This window comes from Nomascus leucogenys, chromosome 5 (assembly GCF_006542625.1).
Source record: "Nomascus leucogenys isolate Asia chromosome 5, Asia_NLE_v1, whole genome shotgun sequence".
NCBI lineage: Eukaryota > Metazoa > Chordata > Mammalia > Primates > Hylobatidae > Nomascus > Nomascus leucogenys.
In genome coordinates this window covers 132,182,362-132,193,807 of record NC_044385.1, presented here as the reverse complement: position 1 = coordinate 132,193,807, position 11,446 = coordinate 132,182,362, and the positions used below count along the sequence as shown (strand labels likewise).

Sequence of the window (11,446 nt, the reverse complement as noted above, 5' to 3'; positions counted from 1 at the left end):
ATAAGAGGTATCTAAAAATATGCACTGGTCTTGGAAAACATGGCACAAGTAAGGATATCATATTGTATGATGTCTGTTTATTTTATATCCGTTTCTTTTGAATAGGTAGTTGGGGACTCCATTTCTAAGGAGAATAGGTAAATAAAATGACCTTTGGCATTAGGAAAAAACCAGGCTTAATTCAGTCGTTTGTTTCCTTTTTGGCAATAGTTAGTTTTAGGAGGTACGTAACTACATGGTGTTCTAGTAATTGTCTCTTTAGCATGAATAGGATGGGAAATCACCCTTGGTAGTTCTTTCCTCAATGGAACTTTTCAAAGGTGAGCTGGGTATATTATCTTGTAATTTCAGATTGCTGGTTAGTAGGGGGACAAATTGGGAATTAAAGATAAAATGTAATAATTTCAACCCAAGCAGTTTCATATATGAGAAGAGAGGTGGTGTGAGCATGCAAGGGGACAACGTTTTTGCTTCAGCCCAAGACACACTGAGGCTTGGCACCATTTGAGAGATGCCAAGCACAAGTCAGAAGAAAGGAGAACTAAAACAAGCCAGAATGGAGAAATAATGCCTCAACCCTGGAGGTCTGGGGATCAATTAGAAAACAGTCCCTTAGTATACAATTGCTAAATATTTAGGCCCTAAACTCTTTTTTTTCCATTTATTTATTCTTTGTATTTTTTTTTTTTTTTTACTTTTATTAAGTTCAGAAGTACATGTGCAGTATGTGAAGGTTTGTTACACAGGTAAATGTGTGTAATGGGGGTTTATTGTGCAGATTATTTCATCACCCAGATATTAAGCCTAGTGCCCATTAGTTATTTTTCCTGATCCTCTCCCTCCTCCCACCCTTTGCCCTCCAATAGGCCCCAGTGTGTGTTGTTCCCCACCATGCGCCCATGTATTGTCATCATTTAGCTCCCACTTACAAGTGAGAACCTGTGGTATTTTGTTTTCTATGTCTGCATTAGTTTGCTAAGGATAATGGCCTCCAGCTCCATCAACGTCCCTGCAAAGAACCTGACCTCGTTCTTTTTTATATCTGCATAGTATGTCATGGTGTATATGTACTACATTTTCTTTATCCAGTCTGTCATTGATAGGCATTTAGGTTGATTCTATGTCTTTGCTATTGTGAATAGTGCTGCAATGAACATACATGTGCATGGGTCTTCATACTAGAATGATACATATTTCTTTGAATGTGTATGCAGTAATGAGATTGCTGCATTGAATGGTATTTCTGTTTTTGGATCTTTGAGGAATTGCCACACTGCCTTCCGCAATGGTTGAATGAATTTACACTCCCACCAACAGTGTATGTTTTTTTTTTCTCCACAACCTTACCAGCATCTGTTATTTTTTGATGTTTTAATAATAGCCATTCTGACTGGTGTAAAATTACCGGTGTCTCATTGCAGTTTTGATTTGCATTTCTCTAACGATCAGTGATGTTGAGCTTTTCTTCATATGATTGTTGGCCACATGTATATCTTCTTTTGAGAAGTGTCTGTTCATGTCCTTTGCCCACTTTTTAATGTTTTTGTTTTCTTTTAAATTTGTTTAAGTTCATAATAGATGCTGGATATTAGACCTTTGTCAGATGCATAGTTTGCAAAGATTTTTTTCCCATTCTGTAGGTTGTCTGTTTCCTCTGTTGACAGCGTTTTTTTTTGTTGTTGTTGTTTTGCTGTAGAGAGTGCTATTCTCATTAAACTACCATTGACATTATTCACAGAACTAAAAAAAGCCATTTTAAAATTCATATGAAACCAAAAAAGAGCCCGAATATCTAAGGCAATCCTAGGCAAAAAGAACAAAGCCAGAGGCATCATGCTACCTGACTTCAAACTGTACTGTAGGGATACAGTAACCAAAACAGCATGGCACTGGTATAAGAACAGACACATAGAACAATGGAACAAAATAGAGAACCCAGAAATAAGACCACACACCTACAACTACCTGATCTTCAATAAACCTGACAAAAACAATAATGAGGAAAGGATTCCTTATTTAATAAATGGTGCTGTGATAACTAGCTAGCCATATGCAAGAAACTGAAACTGGGCTTTTTCCTTGTACCATATACAAAAATCAGCTCATGATGGATTAAAGACTTAAATGTAAAACTCCAAATTATAAAAACTCTAGAAGAAAACCTAGGCAGTACCATTTTGGACATAGGCACAGGCAAAGATTTTATGACGAAAATGCCAAAAGCAATTGCAAAAAAGCAAAAATTGACAAATGGGATCTAATCAACCTTTGCATTTTTTAAATTGCCACATCATGGTTGTATATATTTTTGGGGTACATGTGATATTTTGACACAGGTATGCAATGTGTAACTGTCAAGCCAGTCAGAATAATTGGGATTTCCATCACCTCAAAGGTTTATATTTCCTTTGTGTTGGGAACATTACTATTCTTTTCTTCTAGCCATTTTGAAATATGCAATAAATTATTGTTAATAATAATTTCCCTTTCATACTATCAGATATTAGAACTTATTCTTTCTATCCAGCTGTAGTTTTACACCCCTTAATCAACTTCTCTTCATCCCCTTTTCCCCTGTTCCTTTTCAGCCTCTGGTAACCACCATTCTAGTCTCTACCTCCATGAGATTCACTTTTTAATCTCCCACATATGCGCGAGAGCATGCAATATTTGTCTTTCTGTGCCTGGATTATTTCATCCATATTCAATTTGTCCTCTAGTTCCATTCGTATGGCTGCAAATGAAAGGATTTCATTTTTTATGGCTGAATAATATCTCATTTTGCATATATAACAACACATTTTCTTTATCCATTTATCTGCTGATGGACACTTAGGATCATCCCATCTCTTGGCTTGGTTTATTGCAACACTATTCGTTATTGTGAGTAGTGTCGCAATAAACACAGAAGTGCAGCATCTCTTCAATATAAAGGTTTTCTTTCCATTGGATAGACACCTAGCAGTGGGATTGCTAGATCGTATGGCAGTTCTAGCTTTAGTGTTTTGAGGAGTAGGTCATTTCAAAGAAGGTTCATGTGGCTGTGAGACCAAGAACTCTTAATGCTGTTACCAAAGGTTGCAATAGGATGTGATAGCCCTCAGTAGTGCTATGTTCCTCTGGGGAGATATTAATTAAAAAAAAAAGCACACAGAAAAAAGATGCCTACACTTTTAAAAAACTATTGATAATGGGCCGGGCGTGGTGGCTCACGCCTGTAATCACAGCCCTTTGGGAGGCTGAGATGGGCGGATCACAAGGTCAGGAGATCGACACCATCCTGACTAACACGGTGAAACCCCGTCTCTACTAAAAATTCAAAAAATTAGCCGGGCGTGGTGGTGGGCACCTGTAGTCCCAGCTACTCGGGAGGCTGAGGCAGGAGAATGGTGTGAACCAGGGAGGCAGAGCTTGCAGTGAGCCGAGATCGCGCCACTGCACTCCAGCCCAGGTGACTGAGCTAGACTCCATCTCAAAAAAAAAAAAAAGCTATTGATAATGAAGATTTGCAACTTGGAAACTGGGTTATGAGAAAACAATATTTCGAAGTTTTATAAGGGCAGTTTATATAAATGTCTAAGATAGAAAATAATTTCAGGGAAATATTTTCTACATTAAATAGCAAAATAATGTAGCTCTTGAATTTCTTCAACGTTACTTTAAACTATGCAAACCCGAAATTGTTGTAATTAAAGCCTGTCATTAACTTTGAAATCTCAACTTGGCATAACAAATCTGGCACAAAGTGATATTAAACATTTTTACCCAGTCATAAATTTTCAAATTACTTTATTAGATGTTTTTCACAAAAAAACAAAATGAGCTAAGGCAATAGATGAAGTGATCTGTATGATTTTTGTTAAGTATATTGTGCAATTGCAAAGGGCAATTTGCGTCATTTATTTTTCAATTAAGAAAGGACATAAAATGTTTTTGTAGTTTCCAGGTGCAGAAAGGATTCTAGAATCTCTGCACTTGGCGGAGGAGAAGGCGTTGGAAATGCATGTGGTGGGGAAGGTTGTGCAAATACGTGCTGACATGGAGTGGAGGGTCTCAAGTGTAAGGCCTGTCTTCCTGTTGTCTTTGGGCTTTTCAGCATACTTACACCCGATACTAATTTCCTTAACTTGGACCTCTGTCTTCAGCATTTTTTATTGATAAATGTTTACTGAATACCAAATACAATATCCTTTCAGAAACATAGAAGTAACTAAATTGGTGTTATGTTACCCAGGTGGTGTACAGTATAGTTGAGGTGAAAAGACATATGTACATGAAAATCCCAGCACTTTGGGAGGCCGAGGCAGGTGGATCACCTGAGGTCAGGAGTTCAAGGCCAGCCTGACCAACATGGTGAAACACCATCTCTACTAAAAATATAAAAATTAGCTGGGCATGGTCGGGGGTGCCTGTAATCCCAGCTACTCAGGAGGCCAAGGCAGGAGAATCGCTTGAACCTGGGTGGCGGAGGTTGCAGTGAGTCAAGATCAGGCCATTGCACTCCAGCCTGGGTACCAGAGTGAGACTCTGCCTCAAAAAAAAAAAAAAAAACTAAACTAAAACAATACAGTATGTACATGCATAATTAAAACTATAAGAGCAATACGATTATTACTATCAGGAAAGTCAACTTCATGCATACAGTCTTGCAATATCTGTTTGGTCACATGAGAGAGTCTTGGGCCTGGAACATTTTCTTATCGAGAATCATAAAACTCTCCAATCTGGGCTCATCATCTTGTTTGGGAATATCTTTCTCTATTCTGGGCTCAATATGTATCCCTTTCTTCTGCCTAAATGCATGCCTTGATGGCCCTCTGGGATGCTTCTAGCTTGCTGTATTTCAGACCCCAGAGGAAAAGATGGGAATCCTTCCATGGCAGCAGTAAGTGAAATGCATGGTTAGCTCCACGGTGAATCCACTGGCCATGGAGGACCAAGGCCAAGGAGCTGGATCTTAACACACACACTCTCTTCTCTTGGTGCAAGTAAACACCATACAACTCGAAATGTATTGTGTTGTCTGTTCTCACCTTGAATCATGCAATGATCTCTTCCTAGGGTGGCATTTATTGGCCTTTTAACCTTGTTCACACTCATATCATATTCTATCCTGCAGATGGACCACCCAGTGAGCAATGAAATAACTAGAGTCAAGTAATAGAAAGGATAATGTTCAGCCCCAATGGTCTAGAAGATTCACTGGCGAAGTAGGCTTTGAGCAGACATGAGAACAATTTGGATTTTGATAAATAGCAAAGGACTCAGAGGCTCCTCCAGTTATGTGATCTCATACAGAAATGTACAGAGTGGGAAATCAAAGGGTGTGCTGAGAGGCCGGAGCAAAAGCTTGTCTAGAGTAGGGAATTTCTACAGCATATCAGTGGGTCAAAAGGTTGGAAAAGTAGAACAGAACTGAGATGATGACATTATAGTCATCTTCAAATTAATCCTCTAGATGGATAAATAACAATAGACAAAACACATCAGGGCATCTTTTTTGGAAGACAGGTGCTCAGTTGTCACTTAAAATTTTCAAATGGAGTGTATGTTTAGATTCAGAAAACTCCCCAAGATGTATGCTGATGTACTCTGGTGATATGGAAAATATTCAACCACTGGTGCAGCATGGGCCCTGCCCCCTCAGCGTGGGGGCAAATTAGAAGAATATCAGTCCTGCTACACCCCTGGGCAAGGCAGTGGGAATCCACTTAGGACATTTGAGCTGTGGAATGATGCAATCAATGTGCTTCTTAGGAGCACTAATAAACCACAGTGGAAGAATGAAAAGGAGGAAGGCATGCGATTCAGTTTTCATGCTTTTTGCAACCGTGATGTATTCAGAGATTCAATTAAGGTTGTAGCAGCTGGAATATAAATAAAGAGAGAGACAGGAGTAGATTTGGAAGATGCATTCGTGTTAGAAAGACAGAGGAAGATAAAGTTCTTTCTGAGGACTAGAGCCCATTTATAGGGAAAAATCATGATACTTTTAACAGAAATAGCAATTGTGTTTTAGGGAAAAAAAAGAGTTATGTAAGGATTAAGATACAGAGTCAGTCAGACCCGGACTTAAATCTTGGCTCAGCCTCTTTCAAACAGTATATCCTTAAACCTGTTACTAGACCTCCTTTATGATTCAATTGTTTGATCTGTAGAATGGATATATAACAGTGTATCTTTCATGGTGTTATGGAGTTGTACTGATCAGGGTTCTCCAGATAAACAGAACCAATAGGAGATATATATCTATATGTCCATACTCATATCAACATCTATGTCTGTATCCATCCATCCATCCATCTATCGGGAGAAGATTTATTATAAGGAATTGGTTCATGCAGTTATAGAGGCTGAGAAATCATACAGCTTGTATGTTGTGTTGGCAAGCTGTAGCCCCAGGAGAGCCTGTGGTGTAGTTTCAGTCTGAATGCTGTCAGCCTTGAGGCCTAGGAAGAGTTGATGTTTCAGTTCAAGTCTGAAGGTAGGAAAAGAATGAAGTCCCAGCTCAAATGTTGGTCATCATTCTGCAATGTGCAGGACAGCCTCAACAGAGAATAATCCAGCCCAAGATGTCAGCAGTGCCACAGATGAGACACTGTGATGTACAGGGTATTTATTTATTTTATTTTTATTAAATGGAATTAATTAAGTGATTATTTCTTTGAAGACAAGATCTTGCTCTGTCACCTGGGCTGGAGTACAGTGGCACAATCATAGCTCACTGTAGTCTGGAACTTCCAGGCTTACTCAATCCTCCTCCCTCAGCCTCCTAAGTAGCTGGGACTACAGGCATATGCTACCATGCCTGGCTAATATTTTCTTTTCTGTATTTTTGGTAGAGACAGGGTCCCACTATGTTGTCCAGGCTGGTGTTGAACTCCTAGGCCCAAGGGGTCTTCCCACGTCGACCTCCCAAACTGCTGGGATTATAGGCGTGAGCCACTGTGCCCAGCCTCTATAGGGCATTTAGAAAGTAATTGTGTAGAAGTCACTCATTTCTACACTCATAGAGAGTTTAAATGATTCTAAACTGTCTTCCAATACTAAAAGTCTATGGCTACTGTGAACAGGGCTGCAGCAAACACGGGAGTGCAGATATCTCTCCCATAGACTGATTGCCTTTCTTTTGGGTATATGCCCACAGTGGGGTTGCAATCCTGGAGACGTCTTCATAATGTGACATTCGTTTTTAACCTTCTTGCAGGCAAGCCTAAGTTGTTTTTTTTTGAGATAGAATTTTGCTCTTTTTGCCCAGGCTGGAGTGCAATGGTGCAATCTCGGCTCAATGCACTGCAACCTCTGCCTCCCGGATTCAAGAGATTCTCCTGCCTCAGCTTCCCGAGTAGCTGGGATTACAGGCATGCACCACCATGCCCGGCTAATATTTTTGTATTTTTAGTAGAGACAAGGTTTTCTCCATGTTGGTCATGCTGGTTTCAAACTCCCGACCTCAGGTGATCTGCCCACTTCGGCCTCCCAAAGTGCTGGGATTACTGGCGTGAGCCATTGCACCCAACCGAGACCAAGCTTTTTCAACTCCCAAGCTCATGTTTAAAACTCTGTAATGAATGAAGACATGAATTGTAGCTATCTTGACGATTTTTTTATTTTTATTATAAAAAATTGCATGTTGACATAAAAGTAAAGAGAGGGTGGTATAATAAACCCAACACCTATTTCCAACAACTCTTATGATCTTTAGCAAATTTTCAAGTAATTTATAGAAATGCGGCCCATGGGCCACAAGTAATTATCACCCATTTCTGTACTTTTTTAGAAATGGAAATTAAAGGACATCACTAAAACTTTCTCAAAGTTATGGTGGGCTGAAATGCTTGGAGTCCCACAGTTAGAGACATTCTTCTCCCCAACAAAGCCCCAGTATTACTGGGATAGGTCTGGGTGTCATCGAATGATAATTAACCACTATAGCCCTTGTATAAACAGTCAGCATGTAAACATCATTCAAAGAAAAGTGTGGATTTCTCTCTCTCTCTTTTTTTAACCTTGATAGTCAGATTTCCTTTATAACATTTTGTCCACTTAAGCCTTCAGTAAGTGTTTATTGTGGCTTGGTTTTATTTGTGTATAATTATTCAGAGTAGGAGATGAGGGAGAAGGGTATGACAGCGAGATGTCTTCAAATGCCCCCGGCTCCCTAAGGACGCACCATTCTCTACTCAGGACGCCTTTACTGTGACCCTCTATAGGCTACAGAGTATTTCCCTCTGTAAGGGTTCCTCACAGCCTGACCTCCACCTTGCAAGTCACAGAATCAGACAGTTCAGAAAGAAACTCTGCTTCAGGAGTAATGTGTGCTTTGCAGATAAAATGACTCTTTGTATTTGGGCAAAGAGAGAATCTTAAAGCAAAATATGAGCTATTCTAGTTGTTACTTAATAGTTACAAAATTCAAAAAACATAAACAGAATGGATATAATTCTAATGGAACTTTTTGAAAAAACCAATACATGAGAATGTCTGAAGGAAGGTTTTGTGAGTATGCATGAAACTCAATTCCAGATATTCAATTTCCAGATTTTCCACCATCAGCATCAATAGTTACATAATAATGGACTCAACTGTTAGTAATAGAATGTTTAAAGTACATCTTCTTCCACTTTATGGAGGCACTGACCTTTGCCATGGTGAGAAGGCTTTGAACAGTTTGCCTTCATCCATCCCTCAGTCTCAATATTATGGACAACTATGCACAATTTAAAGTGTTCTCCATCTAAAGTCCATTCCCCACTCCATTGTCACAGTATTCAATTTCTTAGTAATATATAGGAACCACTTTCTTCTGCATGGCTGGAAGTTGCTACTTTATGTTGAGAAATAAATTATGTGTCAAGAGCAGTGTGAATAACAAATATCTGTTACTGGCCAACCGATGATATTCAGACGCTCTAAAATCTGTGCAAATATCATGAACATTGAAATATTATGAACAAATATCATGAACATGTGAAATATTATGAAATTAAGAACTAATTTCTTAACAGTAAGCCAAGTCCAAAATTAACACAATTTTAGAGCCACTCTGTACCTCTAAAATGAAGATCTCTGTGCTATTTATTTCCACCATGTTTTACCCCAAGACAATTGGCAGGTAGTAAATAACAGCAATGAGTATTCAAATCATAGATTGTTGTTTGTCCTGACTTAAAAATAAAGTAACATCTAAAAAAATATGGACAAAGGGCTCACATTGTTTAGCATTAAATGGGAAAAATTCTATAAGACATACTGAACAGGAAGATAGTATTCTGGTCATGAAAGTGTAAATTCAATCATTCAATTTAAATGCTAGAATTTGGGTTATAGAGGGAATCTCAGAAGTTTTCTGGTTGAAAAAGCCTATATTACAGGTGAGACAACTGAAGTGCAGTGATGGTAAATGACCTGACTAAGTAAAGCCTAATAGCTCAACGTGACTGCAAACCAAGTCTCTCCATGACGCTGTTTTTCACTCTATCACTTTTTTCTCACTGGTTTATTGGTACGATGGCGATACAATGAATAACTCACATCTAGATGAGGCTTCTACATAAAAGAATTTTTATTCTTAATTGAGAAACTTCTACCAAACTGAGTTTGGAAGAGTAATTTTGCTCTTGCTCTCTCTGTGTGTGTGTGTGTGTGTGTGTGTGTAAGACACACAGAGTGTGTAACATCCTTATTGAGATAAAATTCACATTCCATGCAATTCACCAATTTTAAGTGTGCAATTCAATGTTTTTAGTGTAATCACTAATGGTATACAACCATCACCACAATCAGTTTTAGAATATTTGATCTCCTCAAAATAAAACCTAAACACATTACCAATTAGTCTTTGTTTCCCTCCTCCCCCACAGACCTAAGGTGAGATCTAATTTCTGTCTCCGTAGGATTGTTTTATGGACATTTCATGTAAATGAATACCATTGTGGCATTTTGTGGCTGGTTTCTCTCATTTAGCATAATGTTTTCAAGGTTCATCCATGCCATAGTATGTATTTGTACTTCATTTCTCTTTATTGACAAATAATATTCATCATCTGGTGATGTAACATTTGATTTATGCTTTCATCAGTTGCTGGACATTTGTTCTTTTTCCCACACGTTTTTTTCACTATGGTGAATAATGCTTCTTTGAAAATTCATGGTGGTTCCAAGATGGCCAAATAGGAACAGCTCCGGTCTACAGCTCCCAGCGTGAGCAATGCAGAAGCTGGGTGATTTCTGCATTTCCAACTGAGGTACCAGGTTCATCTCACTGGGTGCAGGACAGTGGGTGCAGTGCACCGAGTGTGAGCCAAAGCAGGGTGAGGGATCACCTCACCTGGGAAGCACAAGGGGTCAGGGAATTCCCTTTACTAGCCAAGCAAAGCTGTGACAGATGGCACCCGGAAAATCAGGTCACTCCCACCCTAATACTGCGCTTTTCCAGTGGTCTTAGCAAACTTAGCAAATGGCAAACCAGGAGATTATATCCCGTGCTTGGCTCAGAGGGTCCCATGCCCACAGAGCCTCACTCATTGCTAGCACAGCAGTCTGAGATTGAACTGTAAGGCGGCAGTGAGGCTGGGGGAGGGGCGCCCGCCATTGCTGAGGCTTGAGTAGGTAAACAAAGCCACCCAGAAGCTCAAACTGGGTGGAGCCCACCGCAGCTCAAGGAGGCCTGCCTGCCTCTGTAGACTCCACCTCTGGGGGCAGGGCATAGCCAAACAAAAGGCAGCAGAAACCTCTGCAGACTTAAATATCCCTGTCTGACAGCTTTGAAGAGAGTAGTCGTTCTCCCAGAATGGAGTTTGAGATCTGAGAACAGACAGACTGCCTCCACAAGTGGGTCCCTGACCCCTGAGTAGCCTGTCTGGGAGGCACCCCCCAGTAGGGGCAGACTGACACCTCACACAGCCAGGTACCCCTCTGAGATGAAACTTCCAGAGGAAAGATCAGGCAGCAACATTTGCTATTCAGCAATATTCACTGTTCTGCAGCCTCCGCTGCTGATACCCAGACAAACAGCATCTGGAGTGGACCTCCAGCAAACTCCAACAGACCTGCAGCTGAGGGTCCTGACTGTTAGAAGGAAAACTAACAAACAGAAAGGCCATCCACACCAAAACCCAATCTGTATGTCATCATCATCAAAGACCAAAGGTAGATAAAACCACAAAGATAGGGAAAAAACAGATCAGAAAAACTGAAAATTCTAAAAATCAGAGCACCTCTCCTCCTCCAAAGGAGCGCAGCTCCTCACCAGCAGTGGAACAAAGCTGTATGGAGAATGACTTTGATGAGTTGAGAGAAGAAGGCTTTAGATGACCAAACTTCTCTGAGCTAAAGGAGGAAGTTCAAACCCATCACGAAGAAGTTAAAAACCTTGAAAAAAGATTAGACGAATGGCTAACTAGAATAATCAATTAGATAAGTCCTTAAATGACCTGATGGAGCT

The 11,446-nt window shown here is 39.9% G+C and overlaps 1 non-coding gene across 1 annotated transcript; it reads left to right on the top strand.

The window, feature by feature from the left end:
• Positions 1-3,014: 3,014 nt before the first annotated feature.
• Positions 3,015-3,135, top strand: LOC115835305. Its single transcript, XR_004030293.1, has one exon. It is a non-coding gene; the product is annotated as a small nucleolar RNA SNORA25 (small nucleolar RNA).
• The last annotated feature ends 8,311 nt before the right edge of the window (positions 3,136-11,446 follow it).